The 25,366-nt window shown below is 47.9% G+C and overlaps 1 protein-coding gene across 9 annotated transcripts in view; it reads right to left on the bottom strand.

Annotated features, from left to right (window-relative positions):
* FOXP1 (forkhead box P1) overlaps positions 1-15,422 on the bottom strand; it is a 434,335-nt gene extending 418,913 nt beyond the window's left edge. For 2 of the 9 annotated variants that reach the window (XM_064156225.1, XM_064156230.1), the window contains exons 1-2: positions 14,583-14,728; positions 13,744-13,916 (exon numbers count right to left, since the gene is read on the bottom strand). The gene's annotated coding sequence lies outside the window, so the exon portion shown is untranslated. Of the gene's footprint in view, positions 1-7,781; positions 7,881-9,341; positions 9,463-11,827; positions 11,918-13,743; positions 13,917-14,582; positions 14,729-15,403 lie in introns of those variants that run through there. The other 7 variants (XM_064156228.1, XM_064156229.1, XM_064156227.1 and 4 more) reach the window with 7 other exon arrangements.
* Between the last annotated feature and the right edge of the window lie 9,944 nt (positions 15,423-25,366).

Genomic DNA, 25,366 nt, shown 5'->3' with positions numbered 1-25,366 from the left:
CTTCAGCTGGCAGCTCAGCACATGATGCCTGTGCCTGCCCACCTCCAAACCACGACATATCTGCCATGTACATCTTGCATGACACTGAGGCTATGGCTCAGATCTTTTTTGTGTGAAGCTGCGTGATGTCGCTGAGCTTCGGCCATCTATCTCCTTATCACCTTCTGTTCTTTAACACAGAAGTTAGCTAGCAGGCTGGACACAGTTTTATCTGAGTTTTATATGCAGCTGTATTTGCTTATCACACAGATAAGTTATTATAAAAACAACAAGAAACAACAGCAGCTACTAACCTGGATATCTCTCAGGGCCCTTATCAAAAACATCCAGCCTCTTGGACCAGCTCATCATCTACTGCTAACAGGAAAGAAGAAAACCCAAAAGAAACCCTGATTTTTCAGTACAATAACAATTCTAGCACCTGACACTAAGGGAGCACCATTAACAATTACATGAAAAATCCATACTTGCATTAGCTTTGGTGGGGTGGTCCCATCAGCAGGCACTGCTGAGAGCATAGAATCATAGGATCATAGAATCAACCAGGTTGGAAGAGACCTACAAGATCATCCAGTCCAACCTATCCCCCAGGTTGACTGGGGGCCAGTCAACTAGACCATGGCACTAAGTGCCTCATCCAGTCTTTTCTTGAACACCTCCAGGGATGGTGCCTCCACCACCTCCCTGGCCAGCCCATTCCAACACCAATCACTCTCTCTGCCAACAACTTCCTCCTAACATCCAGCCTGTACTTTCCCCGGCACAACTTGAGACTGTGTCCCCTTGTTCTGTTGCTGGTTGCCTGGGAGAAGAGGCCAACCCCCACCTGGCTACAATGTCCCTTCAGGTAGCTGTAGACAGCAATGAGGTCGCCCCAGAGCCTCCTCTTCTCCAAGCTAAACAAGCCCAGCTCCCTCAGTCTCGCCTCATAGGGTTTGTGTTCCAGGCCCCTCACCAGCTTCGTTGCCCTTCTCTGGACATGTTCCAGCACCTCAACATCTCTCTTGAATTGAGGGGCCCAGAACTGGACATAGCATTCAAGGTGTGTCCTGACCAGTGCTGAGTACAGGGGAAGAGTAACCTCCCTTGTCCTACTGGCCACACTGTTCCATGTCTTAGGCAAGGAGCACTCCTCTGCCTACAGGGAGAAGCGTGGGTCCATACACAAAGCCTTCAGCTCAGGTTTCACAATGCAGTGAAACCTACCAACAGGCCAGAAGTTTATCAAGTGGGTGGCCCGGACCCTCTCAGTGCCTCCTCTGACCTCTGAAGGGTTCAATAGTGATGTTCAACTGGCAGAAAACAATTTTTCCTGCTTAAGTTAGTTTTCTGCCAGACAAGCTTCCCATATGGTCTCAATCCCCTGATCAGGTGGAGACACCTGAACCACAGGGGACACGATGTGAAGCACCCAAGAACAAGCAGACAGATCTAAACCTCCTTCACTGCAACGTGAACCAAGCCCTCATTCTCTACAGCACCAAGCACGCTGTCAAATAGTCTGCAAAAGCAGCATCAGCCTCCATCTGAGGGAAAAAAAAAACCACAAAGGAGATAAAGGTTTTCCAAGGAAACAGTCTTCATTTGATACGTGTCATGAAGTTGTGAGAACACTTGAGTCACGGCACACGTGTGGACCGCTGTAATGCACTTGCAGAGCAAAGTGTCCTCCTCCTCAATCTGCTGAGAGCATCCACCAGGCAGAGGTTGACATGCGGAGGCGACTCAGCGCCGATGAACAGAAACATTAAGACAAGTCGTTCTTAACACAGGGGCTGTACCTGACACTACTTTCATTTACTCAGAAAAGTTTTCTGCTCTGGAGGCTCTTCCACTTCCAATTTACCCACAACGCTAAGAAGAACCCCCCTCCCCCTGCCATCCTACCCTGGATGGCTGGCTGCAATCAGACAAGCAGACAGTGCTTCCAACACTGGTAGATTTATTTCTTTTCCTTTTGGACCTATGAGGAATAACAGATGAAAACCAGGATATGATATTTTACCTGACAGGGCATTATGCATAGCATCTTCCACTTTCTCCTTATGCTTATGGCATAGAGCAGTAAAAGAACAAAAAACAAAAACACAAAGAAATGGAGGAGGGGAAAAAAAAACCCCACTCTCTTCCCACCAGTATGTAAATATTTGTGTGTAGTGAGAACAAAGTATTTCCATAAAGCTCTCAATAAAGGATGACTGCAGGCCAAATTTTACCCTAGATACAAGCACATAACTCCAGTAAAAGTGACTCAGAGCTACCCAAGTTTCTGCAGAGGCCACCTCAAGCAGGCCACCTTCACCTAGAGACGGTCTGAGCGCTCAGGAGCTGTGACCAGACTTCCAGCTCCTTCTCAAAAGGCAGACAAGATCTGCTTCAAATCAGAGAAGAACTTGGGAGATGAGTCAAACCTGCAGGATTTGCTGCAATACTCGCTGCAAAAGAGGATGTGAGAACTGGCAAGTACGCTGTGTTTACTCACTGTGCCATCTAATTCTGGAAGCTTGAGCTGAGATTCTGTGTTCCAGCACGACTCCGAGGGGTGGTGGGAAGATCCTGGCCACGTTACAAAGCCACTCGTTGGGCAAAACTGGCGATATTTGCTTCAACGGGGCCAGGGGCTGGCCTGGGCTGAGGTCCTGCAGCTGGCTAGCAAAGTCTCCTGAAGGTAGATACCGTACAGCACCTGCCTCTAGCCCAGGGCATGAGCCTCCACAGGCAGAGCCTCCCAAAAGGAAAAGCAAAAGCTCTAAGAATCACGCACTGCTTCAGCTAATGACACAGATTTACACTGGGTGTTAGCCTGTTCCGCTAAAAAAAGCCAACCAGATTTTTTTTTTCCTGGTGCAAACTGTCCTTTATAGAGACTATTAATATCCCTCTTACTTCAGTTTAAGCTATACTTCTCCTCCTTCTTCTTCCACTGACTTTAGAAGATAACTCACAAAACAAGATCTAATGTATCTGTATCTTTTGTCCTTCCCTCTCCAGACGGGAGGGTTGTTTTCTGGGAGGACCAGCACACAGAGCCCTCACTTCAGATTTGCTGCACTATTCTCACTTTTCAGTGGAAAACTAGAGAAGCTAGTTTATACTCCACGGTTCCCCTTTGATTTTTCACCTCATGCAATTAGTCCTTTGCTGCACGAACGAATAACTGAGCTAAAGCACGCTGCTAAAAACAGCCACCTCAACTAGCTGCAAAGATCTTCCTCGCTATCAGCCACCAGCGAAGACAAACGGCAGTGGACGGCGCCTGCCAGGAGATTATGCTGAAACAAATGCTTTTTCATTCTCCCCCCCCCACCCTTTAAATTACAAAAGATTATCGTTTCACTCAGCAATGCCCCTTATTAAATGGAAACTCTCCACATCAGAATTAAACACATCCTATCTACTCAAAATGAAGTGCGTTATTTATCACTAATATTTAATGACAAAAACCTGATAACTTTCTCCGATTATACCACTGATTTCCTCCAGTCATGCATCATTGGCTCTGCTGGTCATTAGCATTATCACAGTGCATAAACTCTGCCTTATGCAGCAAGTTTGATAACAGAGCCAGGAGCCTATAGCTACTATTTTTCAGTTTGTTCAGGTTTACTAGTTTACCTCTCTAGGAGCGTGATTCTATCGACTGGCATCTATTCTAATCCCCAAAAATCCTAGTTAATAAATCTCCATTTCTACACAGCAAGCTTCTGCACGATCAGAATTCCTCAGTCAATAAAAAAACAAACAAAAAAAAACCCTGAAAAATCAGATCTCTCCTTCAGAAGAACCAAAGGGGTCTTCCTCCTCTTCTGGAAAGATCATATTCTAGTCAATCTCAACAAATAAATAGGAAGTCTTCTCTGACTGCCTCAAACTAGAACTATGCTGGAGAGATTTTTGAGCTTAATTGACAGGTAATGTTCCATTTCAACTTTTATGAAACAGCATTTCTGTGAGTACTGTGAATACTGCTTTCACAGCAGCGAAGAAAGGAATTCAGACCAAATGCACACAGTAAAACATCAGCAAAATATATCAAGATGAGTTTCTTCCATTCTCAGTTAAGAGACTGAGATGTGACTGAAATGATAGATTTAAAAGGCTTCCTGAATAAGGCCACCACTGCTTACACCAAATAATAAGACTACCACCCCTTACACCAAATAATAAGACCACCACCCTTTACACCAAATAAGACTACCACCCCTTACACCAAATAATAAGACCACCACCCCTTACACCAAATAAGACTACCACCCCTTACACCAAATAATAAGACCACCACCCCTTACCCCACTGGCCTTCAGAAAACTCAAATGGGTTAGCCAGAGAATGCATAACTCTAAAATACTTGTACAAAACAGTAATTATGCTGCATACTTTGGACATTCCTCTTCCAAAGCATTTTAACTATTAAGTCATTTATCACTGAAAAAAATACATTTTTACTGTTCCAAACATACAACTTGGGAGCTTTACAAGCATAATATATATTATCTGAACATCAATGCACAGGCCTATCATTTAAAACTAACAAAAACAATTCACTACAAGCTATTCCAGAGCCTCCTTTCTCCCAGAACTCATTTAATTCATCCAGAACAGGATGAGGCCCCTGACACAACTCTCTGATTAAAATAAATTACCAAAATTGTTAACATATTATTACTGTTGCAAAACTTACAGAGAAAAAAAAAAATCTCTCCTTAAAATCTGCTAAGGTAGATGTAGTCTATGATGTACTGTACAAACACCCAGATAAATTCTTACTACCTATCACATGCATGAATATTCAAAGAATTTATCCTCTGAGCCAAACTGACTTATTTTATTTTGAATCTTATTTCAAAATCAGTTCTAGCCAAGGAAGCTCCTGTGACTTCCACAGAGGTATTTGGGGCTTAGGCCATATAACCAAAGCAAAATCCAGCTGTAATATACACTACGCACAGAAATGCACCTATTTATGAAATTCACCCGAGGGGGAGGAATAATTTACAGTACACTGATCAACAGAGTTTGCATGATACTGTCTGAAGGAGTCCTATTTGAGAAGCAGAGCAGTTATGAAAGCAGAGAGTATCAATACTAACCCAATTGGTGCCACTGTATTATGCTATTTGCTGGGCAGAATTCATATCACTCGCAGAAAATTTCACTTTGGGTATAGTTTCAGTACAGCTAACTGTGATATTAGAAGTTGGGACCATGATATGAGAAACAGCTACAATGTGATGAGGTTAATGCCAAATTCTGTGATCTTCATCGAGGTAAAAAAGTGGACCAAGCCCTGGAAGACAGGCAGTGAGCGGAGGAGCACAGGATGCAGAAGCACTAACACAGACGATTCCCCAGCCCCTGCCCCTCGCACCATCCAGGGGCCTCAACCTGATCCCTCAGAAGAGAAATGGTGAAAAACATTGGGTTTGTCCTCCTGTGCCCACTGTGTCCTCCATCTGCATGTACACCCTCTCCAAAACCCACTTTTGACCTTGTTGAGCATCAACCAACATCAAAAGCCTTTTTGGTTGCATCTGTCCTCGGAATATGGCCATTTCTGGCCAAATCCAGCTTCAGCACTCTCCAAAAAGCCCAAGACCAGGAGCTGCTCCATCATGCTTCACATCCCCCTGTGCTGCCACTGCTTTTAATGAGATGTCTGCCAGAGAAGGAAAGGAAGATTGACACCATTTATTTTAATGGATTTTTTTTTCCCTTTCAAGCCCAAGTATGAAACGTGGGAACCAGGCTGGGCGAGCTGCCTGACCAACTAACAAGAATTTGTCGTGAGGTTCACGGAAGATAGAGTTCATGACTCACTGTCAGCAAGCTTACTATTACAACATAAAAAAAATAAATAATGCAAGCACTCAGATGAACACTTCACAAAGGTTTTAACTTCTTAATCCCAAACAGACTACTCCTGAAACAAGGCTTGCAACAGGCCCAGCTGACTAACGCCATAAAAGTCAACCGTGCAATCAAAAGACTATCAGAATAGAACAATTTAGTTGTAAAGAAAAAACACAACTAACAAACTAATTCCACACCTTTGGCATTCCCAGAGTTTCTTGGGAAGGCAACCTGTTCATGCTCACCTCTCCAATAGCAGAAACAGAAGCTCGAATTTCACATCCATTCTGCAACGCTAGGAAGATGCTTTTTGAAACTGACATTGCTAAAGAAGTATCAGTTAATTACTAAATCCTTCTTAATGGAATGATTAACATCCTTTCAGCAAACAGGGGTGTGATGATTTAACGTTTTACAGCACTTTCATTACAGAACTGGTAAAATTAATACCACTCCACTCTCATCTGCTGCGACCACTCATTTCTTTATAACCAGCTACATTTTTCACTTCTGCAGAGCAGCCTCTGCACCCAGCTGAGAAAAAGACTCAAGATACACAAAACTCTGCATGATTTCATTCTGCCGTGACCAGGGACCGACCTCCAGATAGGAACCGGCAGAAGCGCTGGTGGCCACGGTGCCAGGGAAATCGTGGTATGAGGCAGCACGGAGCAGCGAGCCTGGAACAACTTCATCAGCTTCCCGGGAACACCGTGTGGCTGCGGAACAGGGGCAGGCACTTCAAAGGCAAGCGGGGAGGGATGTTTGAATCCTGGCTCAGGCAGCTCCTGAATCCCCGAGAAACCCCGCTCGCCTTTTTGGCAAGAACAAAAGTTCTTTCAGGGCTCCAGCGCTCGCTGCAATCAAGCCCAGGCTCAGGCACGAATTCTGCGGGCAAGCATTTTGCGGGAAGGGGAATTCGGCGTGGATTTTTGTGATCAGATATTTAGCGGCTGCTCTGAACACACCAGCAGTCCCCCCTCACCATTTTATCTTCCTTTATCACAAGCTTTTTAATAGAGACATGACATTCTGCTTACTGCTGGGCTCTCTCTATTTATCTCTCTCTTAACAACACTTTGGCATCATCAGCTCCGCTATCTAAATCAGCAACAGTGCATGTCCGGTCACATAAAACCGGAGAGGGCTTCCCGAGATGCCTTGGGAAGTCTGACTGCTCCAGTTTACTGATGTGTTAATATGCCCCATCCACTAATTAATGAACAAACAGCTTAGGCGAGGAGCTGGGGGAGGGACACCAACACGAAGACTGCGGAGAGCCCAAGGAAAGACACTTGACCCTAATTGTTAGCAACAAGATGACAAGACTGATCGGGAAGTACAGCTAAAACTCGGATCCAACATGAAAGGAAATGTCTGGCGAAGAGGGGGAATCTAACGATGCCGTTAGAGGCTCCAGCCAACCTGCCGAACTGTGCCACCTTCTGTCGGGCTGTTGGTGCTCAGCAGCCGAGCACCCAGCCCAGACAGGGCTCCCCAACAGCCCTGGCACCACGCTCCTACCCCACCCTTCTTCCCATACACAAACCCTCCTGTGACCCTGAGGATCCGAGGAATGTACAACCTGGCCAAGGAGAACCAGGAGCTTGCCTTGATCCACGTCTGGACGATAAGGAAGCACAGCTCATCCTGCACCTTCCCAGCAAAACCACCCGCTTTTGGCCACGTGCACAATCCCAGGGGCTGGATTTTAAGAAGGACCAAAGTTCAGCTGAAGTTTCAGTCAGACACAGGTTTACCCAGGACAAATATTCCTCATCTTGAAAGCAGCCTAGACCACGTACCACAAAGGACGTGCACAAGCAAGGAAGGTCCGGTGCAGCAAGTGCACACGCCAGCACTCCAGGAAACACTTCCATATAGATTTCAAACATATGGAAGAAAAAGGGTCATAAATAAGCACTCTCTACCTCGGGGGGGAAGAAATCAGAAGACTCTGCAGCAAAGAGCTCTGGGCCAGACTTCGAGAAGAATGTTGACTTGCAGACTGCACATCCAGCCCTGCCACACTGTAAACACAACATCACATTAGACACAGAGCCTGGTTCTCAGCGTCCCTTTGAATCAGCAGCAGCACTAAACTAACTTATGGAGAAAATGGGCACTTCTAAGAAAAACACAACAGTGACAAGTATTGTGGAGAGACAGCGAGTTGCAGTAAACAATGCACTGGAGAATCATCCAAATAAGATGTTCTGGGTAGTTACTTGTGTTGCTTTCCAAGACCACTGAGACTGAGTGGGAAACTGAGAGGAAAAAAGCCCACAAAGTAGTTTGAGAACAGCACTGCCAGAAACACTGTAGCCTATCAGATCTATGTAAATATTTTACGATATAGGTTCCATTTCAATAGATCTGTCAAGATATTTACAGGGCTTGACAGCATTTCTGTCTTCAATTAATTTTTCACACATATACTCTAATGCAATTTAAATAGATTATTAGTTGTCAGAATATAGTATAAATTCTGTTTACGATTTAGTTACTTTAAGTACTCACATCGAGGAAACTCATTTAACCCCCTGACTGAGTAGCACTAAGTGTTGAGACGAGGCTTCCAAAGAGCTTCTATTGCCCTCTGCACTCTCGCAATAATCTTAAATTACTACAACTTAATTGCAATTTCAAGGCACTAAAATGGAGATGTTTTAAAAACAGCACAGGGAGGGGCAAAGAGAGAAGAAATATTGTTCAGTCCTCCTCAGGTACCAGATGCTTCTAGGGGAGAAACTGATTTTGCCTATGCATTTCTCTTTGCTCATTTTCCATAGGACACTGTCTTCACTTTCAAGGCAGCACCGAACAAAAAAGTTATCAAGATTATTCTGGATACTTGCCACAGACAAACAGCCATTAGACACAAGCCTGTTCACTTGCATGCATGGAAGAGATCGGTGCCAGGAGAATAGAAAGACAAAACCCTAGAGCATATTTGCAAAGAAGACTGCACGAGAACAGAGCCAGCAGTTTTCTCTGACTTGGTAGCTCCAATGCTGAAGTAAGGGGAAAAAAAAAAGAGCACATGTTAACACACTCCAGACATCCCAACCAACAAATATCTGATCTCCTAAAAATAGCACAGCTGATGCCTCTACAGCCCAAAATATAATATTTTAAATTAAAAGGCTACAGTCTTCTCACAAATAAGGCTTTTTCCCCTAAGGACTGTACGATTTATGCCATCCTACTTTTCTTCTCCCTCTCTCTATACACGGGCATCACCTTGTTACCCACGGCAGCTGCAATTCCCAACGCACGGCGAGCTGCGGGAATCGAACGGCACGGTAGCTTGTGAGAGCAGCAGGCTGTGAGCAGGGTTCTTGCCAGTGCAAAAGCAAGCAGCTCTAGCAAACACAAGATCTTCTTCGGTTCTTAGTGCAACGAGACATTTTGCAAGGATCTGGCCAACAGCAAAGCAATCAGAGTCACGATTCAAACACCACGGTGCTTTAGCACGGCCAGGCACTTACGTGTGTCCTCAGTGGTATGAAGTCAAGGACTCCCAGCCTGGCCATACCCTCTTCTAAGCATTTCAGCAAAGTTTGGTTGCCAGGACCTCTAAGAACAGTTGCAAAGACGTTGCTGATCTCTAGTGCACGACGTTTAGAAATTCCACTTAGCAAATGCTTTCTGGCTCCTGTTGCGTATCATATCTCTGCTGAACTGCTCGCCAGGTGTGAAAACATGCTACTGTATGGGGGGGGGGGGGAAGCTGGGGGGGGTTGGAAAGCAAAGTTTCAGTGATAGGAGTTAGTGACACGGATCAGGAGCCAAAGCCAAAGCAGCGACAGCAGTGGGAGCCCCATTTGACACCAGCGTGCTCTGGATCAGGCCCTGCACAGCCAGAGCAGCTGACTGCACCCTGAACTCGCCTTTGGGGACATGGGGACTGTGCCACACTCACAAGCCAGCAGGCTATATCTTCAGGCCAGGGTGCCACCTGTGTCATCCATGCCCCCAATCACACCCTGGTTCTCACCTCCAGCTGCCAATCCCTTCCTATCCTGTCTTCCCAGTGGAGACTTGCAGGGAAAAGCTCTGGGAAGGGACTTGATAGCAAGGCTCCTTTGTGGAATAATTACAGTGCACTATTTAATTCTAACATAAGTTTAAATACCAACAGCAAGCAAACTGCTTGTGCACCCGAGCTGCCTGACTATTGCAGGGCTCCATCCTGTTGCCCTTGAACTGGGAATCCCCCGGCAAAGCTCCCTCCCCGGGTCCACGCACACGCTCAGCACTGTGTGGATTCACTCAGGAAGGCAGGGAAGGCCTGGAGAAACACTGTGCCTCCAAAGAGGAACCAGCTACCTGTGAAAATCACACTACATCTCCTCCAGCCCTGTTTCAGCTGCATAAAAATACTTCAGCTCGGTGCCTTGAAGTTGCAATTAAATTGTAGTAATTTAAGATTATCACAAGAGCAAAGGGCAGTAGCAGCTCTTCAGCAGACTCCTCTCACCACTTAATGCTACTCAGTCTTGGGGTTAAATGAGCTTCTTTAGTATAAGTACCTTAAAGCAAGTGAATCGTAAACAAAATTTATACTATTTTCTGACAGCATATAATCTATTTAAATTTATTAAAGCTTCTCAGAGAAAATTTAAGATGACAGAAATATCATTATGCCCTATAAATAACTGGACAGCCTTGCAGAAATAACTGTATTTTACATACACATCCTACATGAGTGTACGTATATGTGTTATTTGGTACACAAATAGGTGCTCAACAGATATTTCAGCCAAAATAATTACATTACCCAGTTCAATCTCTCACCACAAATGACCACAAGCAGGATGAATACTAAATGCTCAGCTGCATTCCATAAATTTGCCTTTTTCACTACTAGCTTCTTTCCTAATTTTTACAATGCCATGAAGCAGGAATAATTCTGGAGCTAGCAATGTTTACAGCATATCATACCAAGGACAATAATGCAAATTTTAGCTCTTAAAAAAAAAGGTGACCCACTCTAAAAGTAAAGCATATTGGTATATTGCAGCATATGCTGCACAATAATGCCCAGTGGATAATTGTCTGCTCAACTTTCCTGCTCCTTCTCTCCCCAGAACAAAAACTAGCTGTGGTACGATCACTGGTGGAACTGATTTAAGCAGAAAATGTTTATAGATGTTAAAAACCATTACACATTACCCAAAATGGCTTAACAGCATACATGTGCATGTTTAACACACATACATTTTATTGTCTAATTAAAGTATATATCATAAAAAATCCACAGGCTTTATAATATGTTATATGCAGGATGGTTAGGAAACCTTACCTTATACAGAAGTATAAAGTGCTTATTGTGTACTGTGTGATATGCACTGTTAATTAAATAAATACTTAGAAAGGTCTGGGGCTTCTTAATTCTTGAGTAGATGTGCACTCGGTCTGTCTCCTGATTAACATACATTAGGGCATGTAGCAGCCTTTCCCTCTGATAATTTTTTGTTTAATAGATATTTCCATTCTTTTGGAATACTCTAAAGAATTGTAAGAGGGGGCACATTTGGAGAGTTTGCAGAGAAGTGTTTGAATACAAACATGAAAGTGTCAAGCAACAAAAATAACCTCTCACTGGTTAACTTTGACTAATACTTAAATCCTAAATGCTTTTTGAAGTAAAATCAAGTATCTGCTAATACTCTTTACTACGACTTCCACTAAAAAGCTACACAGTAACAGTGAGTCTCTAAAAGAGCTACAGAGACAAATTACACCCAGCTTTGTAAAAATCCTGGCATGTCAAAAATAAGGTGCCCCCCTGAGTGGCTGGCAATACACTTGAAGGAAAGACATTACAAGTTTTGTAAACTCTAGGAAGGCAGTCACACAACATACAATGCTTAATCACAGCCAGGCTTCTCTACTGCACATCAGCACAGCACTCACAGACAGAGGGAAAACAACAACAAAAAAAAAATAATAATTATCCATGTGTCCTTACAATTCAGAGATCCAGGAATAAAATTTGAATTCCACAGAACTTCTATGGTTTCCAAGCTCAGACTACTGAAACGTCTTCTCCTCTGCAGCTCTAGACAGCATAAATAAAATCAAACCCTAATTCTCTCTGAAAGTGTACACACCACACTCCAAAGCACTGTGACTCAACAAAACAAAACAAAACCCACCCAAAAAAAACCAAGCCAACCAAAAGCCCGACACCCCAAACTTAAACCCCATGCACAAAACCCTAACTTTGCAATCAAAATCACAAGCAAGAGAAAGCCTCGTTGGTGATAGTAGTTATTTTTCTCAGAGTTATCCTTTGGTTTCACAACAAAGATCAGCATTTGTAATGGTCCATTTCTGCATAAGTGAACATATAGCCTTGCTGCCTGATCGAATAGTCCAGAGCTTTCAGTGAGGCAGCTCCTGACAACAGCCCAGCAGCAGCTTTGTTTGATCTCTCCTGCCTTCCTTAATCTGGGTTGTCAAGGTTCACTTGTTGGAGGCTGTTTACTTTACTTTTTCCAGAAAAAAAAAAAAAAGAGAGAGGGGAAAAAAAAAAGTGATTTTTTTTTTCTGTCTCTCATACAATGACTAATCCAAAGACTAAGGGGGAAGAATGCTGCCAATGCAAGATGTTAAAGCTACAATACCTTTTTGCAATGAGATTTTTTAGCCGGCACCTTTTGAATGGTAACTAGTGAAGAGCTTCCTCCCCCAGTGCCCTGCTCCATTCAGTATGGTTGTGAGATAGTTCAAATAAAATGTGCAATGAAAAAAACTCACAGGAGAGACACTGGAACCAGCAGCCCTGATTTCTCCCCTTCTTCCCTCAAATCTAGCTGTAAAGACGCACAGCACCTCCTCTCCTCCACTCGTTTATCTGCGAACTTGAATTATTTCAGGCTCTCAAACTTACACAAAGCAGGAGCTTCTCAGCACTAAGAGCAACTGTACAAATAACACTAACTCCAGTGAAATTCCTCTTTTCCCTCCCCCCAAAATACTAGAGCAAACTGTGGATTAACAGCACCAGCAGCGAGTTGCTTTGACACCCTTGAAACTTTTGCCTAATTAAGAAACTGTCATTAAGTGACACCAACATTTGGCCAAAGCAGGTAAAACCGCCACGTTCAGAAAAACTACAAGAAAAGAAAACGCCGTTTCGAGACTTGTTTTAATATTTATCACCATCCAGCACCCTAGAAATCAGCAAGCTACGCTGTGTCGCCGACACGCTACAAGCAGCATCCGAACGTTACTCACTCAAAGAACAGTTACTAAAAATGAAACCTTCAAACTTCTGAGCACAGAAGTTGAGCTCCAGCTTCTCTACAGAAGCGGCGCTGGGAGCGCTGGCAGGCGGCAGATACCTCGGCTAGGTACGGGAGGACCGAGCGCTGCTGCTGTTGCCGCCTCTGTCGCAGCCTTTAGGGGAAATCGAAGCGGAGGGTAGCAGGGGAAGGAGAGGGGAGAAAAAAATAATAACAACAAAGTAATCTTGCTCGGTTTGATTCACTCAAAACAAAAAGCAGGCAATTAAAACCATTGCAGCAAAGTGGCAGGAGAAAGGCTCGCTGAAAGAGAGGTGCTCCGCAGCCAATCTGGCGATGCTCTCCGCGCCGGGGCCGCCCGATTAATTAATAGTTGCGCGGGCTGGGGAGGGGAGGCCTCTATGACCCGCGCATCATCCCGCGCCCTGCCGCCGGCTTTGTGTCTCTCTTTTTTTAAAAAAGAAAAAAAATCCAACACCAAAAAAACAAACCTCAAACCGGTGGGGCGGGGGGGGAGGAAGGAAAGAGGCGCGGACACGCCGCTCGGGACCCGCCTGCAGCGCGCAGCCTCCTCGGGATGTGCGGCGATACGCGGAGCTGCGCGGGGCGGCAGGTGCGCGGGGTGGCCACTACTTACCGGGCAGCGGCGGTAGCCCCCCGGCTCCGCGGCGCGCAGCAAGCCGCGACTCCGTCCCGAGGGTCTGCGCGGAGGGGACAGGGACGCGCACGTGAGGGATGCGCGGTCCGCACCCGCGCAGCGAGAAGTTGCGGCGGGCTGGGGAGGCGCGGATGTTTATTCAAACACTTCGTCTCCAGAAAAAAAAAAAAAAAGAAAAAAAAAAGAAAGAAAGAAAAAAAAAAAAAAAAGAAAAAAAAATAAGTGGAGGGGGGATGGGAGCAGCGGGCTCCAGGGACCTGAGGTGGGGGAGGATGCGCTGCGCGGAGCTCCGCGGCTACGGAAGGGACTGCGCGGGCGGAAAGCCGCAACAGGTGCCCGGGGGTAGGGGCAACGGGGCAGGCGAGCCCAGCACGGGGGGAGCGCGGGGGTTTAGGGGGCGGTGGGGGGTGGGGGCGGCGGCTCCACCACAACTTCTTGCCCCGAGTGTTGAAGTTGGGGCGTGCACGCCCCTTTGGCGGAGGGGACCCGGCGCAAAACACAGAGAAAGCGCGGAAGGGGAAGGCGGAGGGGGGGGGGGGAGGGGAGCAGGGGGCTCCGCATCACACTCTCCGCGGAGGGTGCACGCAAAGCGGAGCTGGGGGGGGGGAAGTTTCTAAAGTGGGCGGGGAGGGGGTGCGGGCAGAGGGGGGGTCCGCACCCGCGCACCGCTGCGCCCCCCCTCACTTCCCCGGTACCGGGAAGAGGGGAGGCGGGAGGAGGGAGCCGGGCACGTGGGGCCGGCGGCGGGGAGGGGGTGGGAGGAAAAGTGCAACAGCCCCAGAGGAGCGGGGAAAGTGTCGGGGGGGCGCCGGACTCACCCGCAGGACTCGGCCTGCCGCTGCCCAGCACGGCGCAGCCCCGGCGCGGGCGGGCGGCGCGGAGCGGAGCGGCTCGGGGCTGCCTCTCCGTCCCGTCCCTCCCCTCCCGTCCCTTCGGCACGCCGAGCCCGGGCGGCGCGGCGGCGTGCTCCGCCGCTCGGTAAATAACAATAGAGCCCTCCGCTCGGCGCCGCGCCCGCGGGGCCCCGCACGCCGGCCCCGCCGCGCCCCCGCCCCGCTGCCGCCGCCGCCCCGCGTCCCCCCCTTCCCCGCCCCGCGCAGCTCCGCTCCCACACCCGCCCGCCCGGGCGGGCCGGGGGCGGCCGGCGACACCCCCGCGGAGGGAGATGTTGTTATTTTTTGCTGTTGTCAGTCTCTGACGTCACATCCACCTGCTGGGTAAACAAGGCTCGGTGCAAGAGAAAAACACTAATAAAATAGAGAAAATAATGAAAGGCCAAGGAGGGGGCGGGGGGGACGCGCCGAGGAGGGCTGGGTTAGGCAGTGGGAGCTCCGCCGGCGCGCAACTCCGCGGAGGATCAGCTGCGGGTGTTGGGGGGATGTTTGGGAGAGGGGGCGGGGCAGCCCCGCGGGGAAGTGAAAGTGGCGACGGAGGGCCCTGCGCAGCGCTGCGCGGCCCCGCGTAGAGTTCAGCGAGGGGGCAGGAGGACCGGGACAGCCCCGTCGGTGGAGGGCAGCGTTGAACCTCCCACCCCCGCCCCCAGCAACTTTTCCGCGGCATACCACAGAGGGGTAGGGGATATCAGGCCAGCGGAAGATCTCGAAAGGTCTTCCGCTGGTACCCGCGGAGCCAGCCTTACCTGCGCGGAGCGACGAGGCGGGCGCAGCCTGCGCTCCCCTCCCGCAGCACACGCGGCTGTTGGCGCAAACACTGCTTAGAAACACTGCGCGGGTGCGCAGCGGCGCGCAGCAGCTGCTGAGCGGGAGTGTCCGACTCAGAGGACTGGGCCGAGCGCGGCACCCATCCGCAGGGGATACCTCGGTCCCGGCCGCACTCCGAACCGCGGGTTTCACCCCCGTGGACGGGTGCGCGCAGCTGCCCGGCGGAGCGGCAGCGCTCCCTGCAGCGCTGTCGGAGCTCCGATGGAGGGGCTGGTGGTGGGATCGTGGGCAGCATCCACGGGTAGAGGTCGAGCGGAGGTGAGAGCCGGGACAACCCGGTTTCCCCCCGCCCCGCGGATCCGGCACTCGGGCACCGCAAAGTTTAACATCACCAGCATCCTCTACTCGGATAACGAGCGAAAGACGGCCTGACAGCGCGGAGGTTGCTCGGGTGGGAGCGGAATGTAGCGGGGAGCATCCTACCCTCCCCCAGCATCCCACCCAACTGCAGGAGGCCGGGACGGCGGCGGGAGAAACAGGGGCCTGGCCATCGGCGGACGCCCCGAGGGGATGGAGCCCTTGCTGCACGTAATCAGAGGGCTGCCACGGAGTTTTCCTGCGGGACATACTTTCTTTGTGGAAAAACTTCCACCCGCCGGGAGCCGAACCCAGTTTTCATCTCCTCCTTTGTTGTTTGGTTGGGTTTTTTTGCGATCGTGTTTGGTTTCCCGCAGGACTGACACGAAGCTCATGGATTGGAAGAGGAACCTGCTTTTAAACATGGCTAAAAGTGATAAGGGGCGCTCCCGCGGGCAGGAGTGAGCTCTGCCGAGCCCCGTCCCGGAGCCCATCCCTGTCCCGGCCGCCCCGGAGGCTGCGGCGAGTAGGGCCGGGCCCGCGGCGCCACCTCTTGGCAGAACCGTTCCATCGGCAGGGGAACGGCTCTGGCAGCAATTAACACCTTAAATTACAGTAATGGCGAGGTACTTATGCCTAATTCATTATATTTTAAATAATTAAAGGGGGAGGGGGGAATAGCTGCAAATAAATATTTGCAAATATGGTGTTTGTGGTACTGTAGGAGTAATGATCTTCGCAGGCTGCTGAAGAAGCAGGTGAGGGGGAAAGTGCTTCTGCACCCTCCCAGTTAACACTGAGAGTTGTGGGACTGGGAGGGACCAGCAGCTTTACAAACAATCGAGCATCACCATAACTTCTGTGATTTAAAGTTTTGGGTTCAGTAAAGATATGAACCTATTCAAATAGATTTTTTTTTTTTTAAATGCCTGCCCCCCCCTTTGTGTTCTAAAAAATACTCATTCTACATTTCATCCTGGAATAAACCTTCACTGGAAACTTTTCCATCTCCTGTTTCTAACTACTTCAATCAAACCCAGTACATCAGCGCTGTAAAACATGATTAATTCCACAGACAATACCAGCGGTGGGACTTCTCTCTCCCCCTCCGACGATGTAGCTGTTAATTGTACTTGAATTGTTTACTGCTGTGTTGTTTTACAAGTGCCTGGAGAAAGATGCTTGATATTCCCACCACCAGCAGAACCATCCCAAGAGCAAACCCTTGGCAGATTTTGGCAAGGGTGTACACGGGCTACAACTACAGCTTGTTAGGTTATAAATAAATAAATAGAAATGATGAAGGTGATGACGCCTCTGTAATTATAGGTGTTACTTGTTTGAAAGTCAGAATGTTTTCCAAGCTGCTGTGTAACACCACACCTCTGCTGTCCCAGGAGCCCTGTCTCAAAGTCCTTTCCACTTTAGTCACTGGTTTATGAGGTTCTGTAGAGCACATCACCAGCTGCACGGCTGGTTCCTGGGCTACTTCACACTCTTGCATAGGTGCAAAGCCCATGTAGGTACTGGGATATTGTTCTGCCTTTTACGTCAGGCATCTAAAGTTGAGATGCATGGCTTTTAGCATAGGAAAGACATGGACCTCCTGGGGAGGAGATCACCGATATGCTCAGAGAGTTGGAACAACTGCTGTGAGGACAGCCTGAGAGACTTGTATTGTTCATCCTGGAGAAGAGAAGGCACTTAGTGCCATGGTCTAGTTGATTGGCTAGGGGTGGGTGATAGGTTGGCCTGGATGATCTTGGAGGTCTCTTCCAACCTGTTTGATTCTGTGCTTGCCCCAGGTTGCCCGGATTGGTGATAGATCATAGAACAGAATCATAGAATCAGTCAGAGTTGGAAGGGATCACAAGGATCATCTAGTTCCAACCTCCCTGCCATGCCCAGGGACACCCTACCCTAGAGCAGGCTGCACACAGCCTCATCCAGCCTGGCCTTAAACACCTCCACGGATGGGGCCTCAACCACCTCCCTGGGCAATCCAGTCCAGGCTCTCACCACCCTCATGCTGAACAACTTCCTCCTCACCTCCACTCTGAATCTCACCACCTCCAGCTTTGCTCCATTCCCCTTAGTCCTGTCACTCCCTGATAGCCTAGAAAGTCCCTCCCCAGATTTTTTGTAGGCCCCTTTCAGATCCTGGAAGGCCACAAGAAGGTCACCTGGGAGCCTCCTCGACCTGCTGGCCACACTTCCCCTGATGCAGCCCAGGATCTGGTTGGCCCTCTGGGCTGCAAGTGTACATTGCTGGCTCATGTTGATGCCCCATTCTTGGAAACCTCCTATAGTCAGGTTGGACAGGGCTGTGAGCACTCTAGCTGAAGTTGTCCCTGCTCACTGTGGGGAGTTGGACTAGACAATCTTTAAAGGTCCCTTCCAGCTCAAAGCAATCTGTGATTCTATATCCCCTCAAAAATGTTAAAGAGAAAGATACATTGGTTTCACAGACTGGTTTTATGATTTCCTGTCTCTGCTTCAAATAAGCCAAGTCTTCTCACAGCACTCAGTAGAAGAACAGAACCTGTGAGTCCTCTCATACTGCAGGTCACAGCAAAACCCATCCTGGGGACATCAGTCATTGCTGCTCTCAACCTTTCCTCAGTTCCCTCACATTGTGTAGTTAGGGCAAGCTAGGTCAGTCTGTCAACAGATGCCCTTCAAAGAGGCAGAAGATTCAGCTTTGCCCATTACATAGTGATGAACAATGGACATTTCTTCTGAGCAGATAACTTTAAGCATGGGAAGGGTTGACTTGCCCATGAGAGATGGTCATGAAGATCCAGCTTAGATGCTGAACTGTTTGCAACACCTCAATCTCAGTGGAAGCAGGATCCATTCTCCAAATGGAGAAATCCCACAAACAGGTAGCAGTAATGTGGCACAGTTAAGGTCTCAAGGTGCACAAGTAAGTCCTCCCAAGTGAGGACTGTAACTAGACCCAGATAACTTTTAACATTAAACATTGCTTTATATCATCTTTGTAAAACAAGAGTTGGGGTTTGTTTTCCAGCGTCCCAAACTCTGATGCCTGTTCTGCAAACACTTTCACACCCCTCATCTGCTTTTGTTGTTAGATTTCCCTGACTTCCTTGTCCTGACAGAAGCTGTGTCCTGGCCTGCACTGAGAGGACGAGCCAGAGCAGAACTGAGGCTCGGTGTGCTGGGAGGCATATGGAGCCTAGCAGGCCAGGCTGCCCTGGAGCCACCCCAGGGGCTGGTGACAGGCTCACTATGGCAGAGGAGGCAGAGCAGCACAACCTGCTTATTGCTGCTCCCAGGGAAGATAAATTGTTGTTCTGCCCTGCAGCAGCATGATTCAGAGAGAGCAGGCTGGAGGCTGGCTTCATGCACAGGGCACAAAATAAACCGTGTTTTGCTCTGCCATGAGTCCAGGGGAGCTCCGTGGCAGTCAGGAAGGGTTGCTTTGGATTTGCATCAGTAGTGCAGGGACAGGAGTTGTGGACTTGTCCCAGACTGCTCAGGGTTCCTCAGCAAATGAGAAGGGCACCCCAGATCCTTACCCACACAAATCTTCTCTACTCCTCCAAGTGTCCCTCCAACCGCTGCTGTACCAGAAGCTGCCCAGAGATAACTTCCCGATAGCACATTTCCATTTGTCCTGAGCTGCCAGCCAATACATATTTCCTTTTCCTGTGGGGGCAATGAATAGCCATTGTATTTGCATTGGGCTATTAATCTGCCTGAAATTGGTAGAGGTCCTTAAATGAATATTCATGGGAATTAATGTCATTTAATTCCTATTGCTTCCTGAATATAATTACATGCTGTACGTGAATTGGCAAACACCACAAGACCTCCAATCTTGTTGAAAGTCTATGACAAATTAAACACCACAAGCTGGACACTCGTGCAGGACTGAAGATGCACAAAGCACTATCAAGATGCAGCCTGATGTCAGGAGATGAAGACAATAAAAGAGAGATGATGAACACAGTGGGAAACACTTTAGGGATGGGAAAAGTGATTTAAAATGTGTTTTAATAAAAGCACTTCTGTTCATCTACAGATAGGGACTATGCTAAATATTTATATACTCTTGCAAACCCCCCCCTTTGTTTTCTCACTTTCTCACCCATACAAAAACATCTTTCAGGGCCTCCTACTCCTGACCATCTTTGAGACTCAGCATCTTTTGGAAGACCTTCAGCACCTCCTACAAATAAGAAGTGCCCGAGTCCAATCCTGCTTCCTTGCAGCAGCCTGCCTGCCAAAGTTCACGCTGTTCCTGCATTAACACAGCAGTAATCAGTTCCCTATTGAAGCAAAACCCGTCCCCAGCATCAGTGCTACCAACCCCTGTCGTAACATAACAAGGACTCTTCCCAAAATATTTGGGCTTGCCCTGTCACAGCGAGAGGCGTTCAAGTTCAGCGCTCTGTCAACAATGCCAGGTGTCTCCTGAACCTCTGGCGCCTGAGCCAAGAGGGAGAGCTCAGAAGCACAGGAATAATCATTATTCACATTACTAAAACATAACGGAATGTTTAAACAGATAACGTAACAAAATCCTTCGCAGCAGAGAAAGAAACAACTGTTTATTATTTATCCCAGTCAGACAGAAAATGAACTCCATCTCCTGGAAAGCAAAAGCCAAGGCTCTTTTTTCTTCTTGTTGTTGTTGTTTGCTTTTTTTGTTTTGCATCTGACAGCCATGAAAGAAAAGAAAGAACATTCTATTGTGCCAGCTGTGCCCCTTCGAAGGGGCTGATCGTAGAATAGAATCATAGAATCAGTCAGGGTTGGAAGGGACCACAAGGATCATCTAGTTCCAACTCCCCTGACATGGGCAGGGACACCCTACCCTAGAGCAGGCTGCCCACAGCCTCATCCAGCCTGGCCTTAAACACCTCCAAGGACAGGGCCTCAACCACCTCCCTGGGCAACCCATTCCAGGCTCTCACCACTCTCATGCTGAACAGCTTCCTCCTCATGTCCACTCTGACTCTCCCCACCTCCATCTTTGCTCCATTCCCCCTAGTCCTGTCACTCCCTCATAGCCTAAAAAGTTCCTCCTCAGCCTTTTTGTAGGCCCCCTTCAGATCCTGGAAGGCCACAAGAAGGTCACCTCAGAGTCTCCCCTTCTCCAGGCTGCACAGCCCCAACTCTTTCAGTTTGTCCTCCCATCAGAGCTGCTCCAGCCCTCTGAGCATCCTCACCACCCTGATGTTTGCCACAGCTCCTGATGAAACCAACTGTCAGATTTTAGGGAACAGAAAGTGACTCAAATTCAAACACAAACATTAAGAAATAAACCATAAAGAGCCTGGTGAAACCAAAAATCCAAGAACAATTTCAGTTTGAGTCAATCTGAATCTTTCATTTCAATGTTTAAATATTTCTTCTTTTTTTTTTTTTGGGGGGGGGAGGGTTGGGGGAAAGGAGAATAAGAAGGAGAAAGAAAAAAAAAGACACACACCCCCTTGCTTGAAAATAAAATTAAAGGACATTTTGAACACAAAGTAGTTTCGAAATGAAAAATCAAAGTGTTTCATGTCAGAAGTGTCAAAACTAACAGCTTCAGCATTTGTCAGAGCTTTTTTTGAGTTTTTATAAATGACAAGTTTGGCATGTGTGCACAAACCATTTTGGTGCTGCTGAATCTGCATTTTTTGCACGCAAGGCAAAAGGAAAAAGACAAAAAAAAAAAGTGGTCAGGCAAATTTTTTTTTTTTCTGGGCAGAAGCTCTGTTTGCTGTTCCCTTTGCACGGGGGCCAGCTAAGCTCTCTCCTCTGATGGCTGTACTGTGGTGGCAGGGAATTAATGTGGCTGAATCAGGAATTTTAGAAACAAATAGAGCTATTTTATTACACACACACACACACCCCCACCCAAAACCATAGACACAAATTAATTGAGTTTTCAGTTAGCAGATCATAGATTCACAGAATCAACCAGGTTGGAAGAGACCTCCAGTCCAACCTAGCACCCAGCCCTAGCCAGCCAACCAGACCATGGCACTAAGTGTCTCATCCAGGCTTTTAAGCTCATCCAGTCCAACCTAGCACCCAGCCCTAGCCAGCCAACTAGACCATGGCACTAAGTGTCTCATCCAGGCTTTTCTTCAACACCTCCAGGGATGGTGACTCCACCACCTCCCTGGGCAGCCCATTCCAATGGCAAATCATTCCCTCTGTGAAGAACTTCCTCTTAACATCCAGCCTGTACTTCCCCTGGCACAACTTGAGACTGTGTCCCCTTGTTCTGTTGCTGGTTGTCTGGGAGAAGAGCCCAACCCCAGCTGGCTACAGCCTCCCTTCAGGTAGTTGCAGACAGCAATGAGCTCTGCCCTGAGCCTCCTCTTCTGCAGGCTGCACACCCCCATCTCCCTCAGCCTCTCCTCACAGGGCTGTGCTCCAGGCCCCTCACCAGCTTCGTTGCCCTTCTCTGGACACCTTCCAGCACCTCAACTTCTGTCTTGAATTGAGTGGCCCAGAACTGGACACAGTGCAGTTAGGTTGAGAAGATCTACAAGGATGCCATAGGCAATTTGACTATTTTGGAAGTCAGAAGCTGGAAAAGGCTATTAAATATAGCGTCCCCCACAAAACCAAGGAGGCTGAGCCAAAGTTACTCACCGGTGAGCCAGGCTGGCTGAAGGAAGGGCTGTCCAGATGCTTGTCCCCTCGCTGTCTGTCAGAGGCCGTGGGAGGGTCGTTAAGGCCTGCTGAGCCCGCAGAAAGGGTGCTTAAGGTGGGAAGCCATCCTTGGGAGCAGAGTGCCAGAGGCTCCTGCTGCAGGATCTATCCAGGCTGGGGAGAACGCTAAGGTGGGAACCCCAAGGCGGGAAGTCCCCCAGTATTTATACCCTCCCTAGACACAGAGCAGAGTTAGCACTGCCTGGGCCCGAAGAGCACAGCCAATGCCCAGCCCGATCCCAGCAGGCACTGGTGCTGAAGGGCCCCTTGCTGCCCCCCTGCACGCCTGCAGGGCAGGGGGGGAACAGGTCTTCTCACGCCTTTCCCTCTCCCATTCAAACCACAGGGGGAGAGGAATTTTGGGGTACACAGGACTCCAGGACAGTGGCCTCTCACAGATACCTCTCAGCTTCTCTTCAGCTTATTAATATTGCATCATTTGGTCTGCAGGATTTCACAGGCCTGGGGTTTTTTTTTCCCCCCCAAAAACTAGTCCCCTGGTTAGTGGGATGAGGTACAAAGGTTAGGAGACACCAACTGTGCGTCTCCAGCTTGTGTGACAGGCAGCCATAGGCCTATCCTAAGGTGGCTTTAGGTAATTTATTAGCCTTGTTCATAGGCTGGATGTTAGAAGGAAGCTCTTTCACAGAGAGAGTGATTTGCCATTGGAATGGGCTACCCAGGGAGGTGGTGGAGGTACCATCCCTGCAGGTGTTCAAGAAAAGCCTGGATGAGGCACTTAGTGCCATGGTCTAGTTGACTGGCTAGGCCTGGGTGCTAGGTTGGACTGGATGAACTTGGAGGTCTCTTCCAACCTGGTTGATTCTATGATTATAGTCTAAGCTCCCTCTCATTCAATTCCTGCCTTCCCAAAGTGAGTGGTTTCAAAAAAAAAAAGCCTTCTCCTGAGAGGTTTGGAGAGTTTTTGGTAAGGCATAAACCTGACCAAACCTAATAGGAAGGCAGGGGTGGAAATTGGGTTATACAGTAACTGAAATCTGGCATTTCATTTAAAATGTCTGAATCACATTAAAAAATGACTCCTCTGAAAGTGAACCAAAAAGCATTTATAGTATTAGCAACTGAACACATCCTGGTCTTTGAAACCAGCATCCCTCTGAGTTTTGCATGTCTGCTTCCACCATAGATAACTCTGCTGCAGGTTTGGGACAGTGCTTGGTCCCCAGAGAAGGCAAATGTAAAAGGGTCTTCATTCTAAGGACCACAGGCCTGCCTTTGCTTCTGCAGATAAGACGCCTACCTGCCTTTTGCTCCCAGATTTCTGTAACACTTTCTCTGTCTCTGATGTCAGCACTGCTTCTTGCTGTGCTCTTGACAATTTCTGATTAACCCAGTCTCAGCATCTTTGAAGCTTCCATGGGAAACCAATGTACTTCTCTAGAGTAAGTGACCAGATTCAAAACACCATCTCCTCCCCTGACTCCCAGGACAAGTTTTACTCCTTAAAACCTTCACAACCCATGTCATAGGTAGTCTGACTTCTACTGAAGGTCAGATCATCTCCTTTCATAGAATCAACCAGGTTGGAAGAGACCTCCAAGATCATCCAGTCTAACCTATCACCCAGCCCTATCCAGTCAACTAGACCATGGCACCGAGTGCCTCATCCAGGCTTTTCTTGAAGACCTCCAGGGATGGTGCCTCCACCACCTCCCTGGGCAGCCCATTCCAATGCCAATCACTCTCTCTGTGAAGAACTTCCTTCTAACATCCAGCCTATACCTACCCCAGCACATCTTGAGACTGTGTCCCTCCTGGCAGTAGTGGAAGCAAGCAGAGATGGGAACAGGTTTCTCACCTCTTGATGACATTTCTGTTATGGAGCATAGGCAAAAAAACCCAAGAGGACACACCATGCTTTCAGCTTCTACTAGGACAACCAGTTCCATCTCAACAAGATGATCTCCTCACTCCCTACCCTGCTGTCCCAGAAGCTAAACATCTCTTGAGAAGGAGACTCTGTAATTGCAGCTTTCCCTGTGAAGGATTTTCTGTTGATACTGTCTCAGAAGAGTGCTATGCTGAAATATTATTTCATCTTATTTTTTCCCACTATTATGACTCTTTTTTAATCCAAAAGTCCAACTTCAACAAAGATTAAAGCTTTCAGTCTAGTTACATCTCTACAAAAACAACAGTCTCCCGTGTCTTGGGAGATAAACACTACCAGATGCTCTAGTAAACAGCAGAAAGGGAAGAGAGAGAAAAAATAAAAGAGAGTGGCCAGAAGGAGGAAAGGGCTGAAAATAAGTTAGAAATAGCAGAGCCAAAGACCAGAAAAATAAATTCCTGGTGGCTCTTGCTATGTGGTAGTGAAGAGGTTAAACCCCAGTAGGCTGCTATCTCTAGACAGAATTGGTTGTTATTGCATTGATAAAACCCTGGGTTGTGTTTTCCTTGTCCATTTTGACCCGTATCTGATGTTAGCATTGCAAATGATGTCTGCTGCCATTCAACTAGTCAAAGTGAGCGGACAGAAACAAGACAGAGAGCTTAGCAAAGACTATACTAATGGAAGGGGTGGGGGAAAGTCTGATTTACATGTAATTAATTATTATTTATGTAAAAACCATATCATTGTGGTGGTTCTTGACATCATTTAAAGCCTCTTTTCAAAAGTGAAGTCTCCCCTGATAGTGCACTAATCTTTTCCGTGCTGCAGGCATGCATCGTGATACGGTGGCAGCCACGTTGACCCATCACCATCACTTGCAAGGTTGACATCCAACTGCCCAAAAGAGCCAAGCAGAAAAACCTTGCCTCTTCCTAAATGGGTGGCTTTGCACCACCAGAGCCATGGAAAGCTGGAGACGCATGGTGGGAAGTGGGCAGCTCTTAGGCCAGTGTCACACAGAAGATGGCACTTGTGCAGAGCCCGCATGAAG

This window comes from Pogoniulus pusillus, chromosome 16 (assembly GCF_015220805.1).
Source record: "Pogoniulus pusillus isolate bPogPus1 chromosome 16, bPogPus1.pri, whole genome shotgun sequence".
Taxonomy (NCBI): domain Eukaryota; kingdom Metazoa; phylum Chordata; class Aves; order Piciformes; family Lybiidae; genus Pogoniulus; species Pogoniulus pusillus.
The sequence above is the reverse complement of the archived record's forward strand: the minus strand, read 5'-3'. Positions and strand labels throughout refer to the sequence as shown.